General features: G+C 43.1%; 1 non-coding gene across 1 annotated transcript; it reads right to left on the bottom strand.

Annotated features, from left to right (window-relative positions):
* Positions 1-3,486: 3,486 nt before the first annotated feature.
* Positions 3,487-3,561, bottom strand: Trnas-cga. Its single transcript has one exon. It is a non-coding gene; the product is annotated as a tRNA-Ser (tRNA).
* Positions 3,562-4,898: the final 1,337 nt, after the last annotated feature.

Raw genomic sequence — 4,898 nt, 5'->3', positions numbered from 1 at the left:
AATTCGCTCCACCGCCACAATTGTGCTCCATACTGATATAATCATTTTATTGTAAATTTAAGAGTTTAAGTGATTAAAAAATATATGTAGCCACAAACAAGCGAGAATGTATACCATGAAAATTCGCTCCACCGCCACAATGGGTGGCCATGTTAATGTAAGTTTCCGTTTCATAATATAATACTTGAAGCCTTGAAGTTTATTTAATTTCAAAGAAAATCTCTCAACCTTATTTTCATAAGTTATACTTGTGATAATCTTTTCCGTTTAAAAGATTTATGCAGCTTATGATCCAGCGTGTGTTCTGTCGGAACAGGAGGCTGTCGTGACGACATCGTTATAGTATTTATTCCAAGTTCTTTCAGTTCCGTTTATATGTTCGTACAAATCCAGTTAGTTGGTCCCTTAGGTTTCTTTCATGTCACTTCTGTCTGTTTTCTCCGCGCGATCTTCCTTCGAAAAAAAAAATTTCTGTTCATTTTTGAGTAATTTTCGATATCGCGAATGAGAAAAGACAGCCGCCTCCTTCTCCGAACGGAACACCACGACTTTTCTAACGTCGGAGAGTACCGCACGAATTTTCCGCTAAAAGGTAATAGAATTTCTTAAAGCTGGATCAATTACACATGTTGCTGCTGTTCTCCGACAAATCTGGTGTGATTAATAGTAATTTATTCTGTCACGAGAAAAAGAACCAATTTTATTTTTACCAAAGCAACAAAGCTTTCAATTAAATTACTAAAAAAATCATACCAGAATTCCGTTATAATATTACACTTTGGAACAGTTTTCCTTATGAAGTCTTCATTAACACCACCTCGAGACCTTGTAGCGAATGGTTAACCGTCTTCTGGTATGGATGTCTGGGACCAGGCAGTAGTTAAGCCGCTGTCTGTGTCGATTCAGGAGACACCTTTTTCTAGGGCAGTTCCACAAATGGGACTTCCGAGGGAACCCCAACCACCTGTTTTATTTGGTCGTTTATATCAAAGTGATTTCTTCCGCACGTTTTGTCGACTTTCTGTCGAACAGTTTCGTGCACGAGAAAGGTATATCTTTGGACAGTGCTTTCAGTATTATTTTCTTTACCATAGCCATCAACAGTATCACGTCTAGGGTAAGGAGTCCTGTGCAATGATCCTTATTTGCGGACCATTTGGGAGTTTTCTGTTCCTCCTCCAGTACCGCAACAGCAACTTCTCATCTGCAAGTCATACCGAAGAGGTTGGAGGCGTGGGATACTAAGTCCGGTTTAACGTTTTCTGTGGAGAAGCGTATGTTTGTCTTCCTTTTACCAGAAAATCAGGGACTGTGTCAACCATGAGGGGATCAGGCTATCTACGGGTACTTATAGGCCCAGAGAGTTACACTACGTCTCTGTTCCGAGGCTGGTGAACCGTCATTTACCATCCGGCGGTAGCTTCTCATAGTGCGTCAGGCGTGTCAGCTCCTCGCTGCTCCCACTACCCCAGCATACGGTAGTACTCCTCGTCCAGCTATAGAAAGCCCCTTTACAAATTGTCCACAGGCAACGATACCATTTGGGACCCGTGTGGAATGTGTGCTTAAGACCTTTGGTATGCGGCATGTACAGGCTCAAAAGCGGTGTATTAACTGGTTACTTCAGAGACCCAGAGTAATTTAAATTTAGTGCAGTACAGGAGAAACTACACTCCTTTTCCTGATTTCAATGCGAAATTATTCAAAGTGTTAAATGTGCACCACAACTATGTAGCTGTCATCATAGATCGGTCTAAGCAAGGGGCCTCCGTTGGTTGCTGTATAGCTCTCCCAGATCATGCCCTGAAGATTCGATTCCCTTCGAAGTTCACTGTATTCGATGTTGAACTATCTGTCATCTTGATGGCGCTGGAGAGGATGAGATATGCCATGCCTCCTAAATGTCACATCCGTTCCAACACTATGAGTGAAATTCGGTCTCTAAAACGCTTGTATCCAGCTGATAAAGTAATTCAAGATATCGAAGAAACCCTTCTCCAGCTATGGGCAACGGCCTTGCCGCAGTGGATACAACGGTTCCCGTGAGATCACCGAAGTTAAGCGCTGTCGGGTGTGGCCGGCACTTGGATGGGTGGCCATTTGGGCCGCCATGCGCTGTTGCCATTTTTCGGGGTGCACTGAGCCTCGTGATGCCAATTGAGGAGCTACTCGACCGAATAGTAGCGGCTCCGGTCACAGAAAACCATCGTAACAACCAGGAGAGCGGCGTGCTGACCACACACCACTCCTATCCGCATCCTCAACTGAGGATGACGCGGCGGTCGTATCGTCCCGATGGGCCACTTGTGCCCTAAAGACGAAGTGCATCTCCAGCTACAGCGGAGGGTCCTTCAACTGTTTTATTTTCAGACGAGAGGGCAGCGGAAGATCTGGCCTGTATTTTAAGTGACACTGAAACGACTGTGCCCAGCGTCTTAAGATTTTGTGATGTCGTCAACTTGTCTCCAAACATTTTAAGGAGATGTTCTTAAAGTGTTAAAGGGTGACTGTCTCACCAATGTTTTTCATAAGTGGTCAACCAATCACATTTTTGTGTGTATTTCTTTTAGCTCTTGTGTGGTTTTACTTCTATTTAAATAGGTAGTATTAAGGCCTGTTTGATAGTGTCCGGTTGGGTGAGCGTGAGTTGGGTGGAAGTGAGTGAATGACAAATATTTTATAGACTTCCTTCTCACTGTCTGACAGAAAGTTTAGACGTTTTATCGACATTTGTTTCTTTTAAAATAAGTAAGGGTACTGATGACCTCGGCATTGTGCGCCCTTAAAATTCAAACACACACACACACACACACGCCAGTGAATGAAAGTGCACCTCACCAGTATCCGAAAGAACACTGCGATACAGCGGGCATTTGCAGTGGGGTATATCACACGAAGTCATACGGCATATGAGGCTGCAGATCTTCAGTGGAACTAATAACACACATATTGCGCAGAAGTTGCCTGGAGGCGTGTAGTGCGGTCCGACGGGGAGCCAGTTCGCCTCTTACCAATCGACGAAAGGCATCAAGTGAGACGTTTTCTTAACAAGGCGTTTAACGTATGGCGGCTGTGGTTCACGCTGAAAGTGGCTCTGTGATGTCTTGAGCGTGTTTTCGTAGCATAATATGTGCCTCCCATGTCAGTTTACTGTGAACGCGTAGCAGGATATTCATTTCAAACTTCTCAGTGACCAACTGCGCTTCCATCTACATTTTCATGATCATGTGGACACTGGTGTCTTCCAAATGGCAATAGCCGTGTTCAGAGGGATACTTACATGAATGTCTTGTTTGGCGATCGCTCACGCACAGTATCATAGCTCCACGGGTCCACTTAATCACCCGAGATGGATCTCGAAGAATACGGCCGGAGCTATTTGGGACTGTGAATGCAACGGAAGAAACAATATGCCTGCAGAATGAGATTTTTCACTCTGCAGCGGAGTGTGCGCTGGTATGAAACTTACTGGCAGATTAAAACTGTGTGCCGGACCGAGACTCGAACTCGGGACCTTTGCTTTTCGAGAGCAAGTGCTCTACCAACTGAGCTACCCAAGCACGACTCACGCCCCGTCCTCACAGCTTTACTTCTGCCAGTACCTCGTCTCCTACCTTCCAAACTTAACAGAAACTCTCCTGCGAACCTTGCAGAACTAGCACTCCTGAAAGAAAGGATATTGCGGAGACATGGCTTAGACACAGCCTGGGGGATGTTTCCCGAGTTCGAGTCTCGCTCCGGCACACAGTTTTAATCTGCCAGGAAGTTTAATACGCCCGCAATGTAGAATATTTAGTAGGTGTGGGAGATATAATGATCAATGAGTGGCACCAACTGGAAATTGCATATTTTTTCATTACTTCTCGTCGAATTTCGGCGTGTATTTGACCTCAGGCGGAGTTATACTGTAGCGCGATATCTCCTGGGAGTGACTAACATTTTTCGCGGTATTTATATGCAGCGTGCTTCTACAACCTACCCTTTTCGTCCCTCCACTGAACTCTTTTTCCAGGAATAGAAGATGGGACGATTTATAGTGATATCGTAGATTCTTTCCACCACACACTGGAAACTGGTTTGGAGAGCGACCATGTAGTTGTAGACGTAATTCCAGAATGTCATCTGCTGCGAACAGTCTCTTGAGTTACCTCCTAGACAGCACAGCATGGAGCTGCCAAATAGACGTCACAGCCAGAAGGAAACATTGGGATGGCCCTTATTTTTTACTTCACTAAAGTGCAGTTCCTACCCCGTTATTTTATAAGTGACAAAGAACTATCAGTGCGAATTTTAGCTCAAAGTAACAACTGCAAGCTACCCCAAAGACCATGAACGTAATTTTGCATGTAATAGTTTTAGTCATTTCATTGGAAATTACTTGGTGACACTAGTTATAAATATTCATGTCAATTTTGATTAGTTTAGCTAGCATGTAATGTTTATTTTCAATAGCATGTAACTTGTTATTGGATGCGAACCTATAAATGTTTACAATGGAAAATATGTTATGCGATTTTCCGTAAAAGTTACTGGATGAACTTACATTGTTATTAATAAACTTAAAATATTAATATTTGTTAAATTTATCTCAGCCTGTCTGCCTTTTTCCTACTTTTTTGCAGAGTTAATGCTTGGATTATTTATTTTATAACCAATGATCAAATGCCTTTCCACGGATGATATTTCAGTTAAATTTCAAATATTTTTTCTTGCTGAGGCGAAGTGACTTTGTGAATTGGTTACCTAGTCTTACAGAATGGCATAAGGTCGTACGAGTTTTACATCTTTCTTGTCGTGTGCGCTTCAAGAAAAATCGTTCGTGCCAAACTACCCACGAAATGGTTAGTTTTAAATAATCTCTACTACAAACTAACAGTCAGAATGCACACAACAAGGGA

This window comes from Schistocerca piceifrons, chromosome 6 (genome assembly GCF_021461385.2).
Source record: "Schistocerca piceifrons isolate TAMUIC-IGC-003096 chromosome 6, iqSchPice1.1, whole genome shotgun sequence".
Taxonomy (NCBI): Eukaryota; Metazoa; Arthropoda; class Insecta; order Orthoptera; family Acrididae; genus Schistocerca; species Schistocerca piceifrons.
The sequence above is the reverse complement of the archived record's forward strand: the minus strand, read 5'-3'. Positions and strand labels throughout refer to the sequence as shown.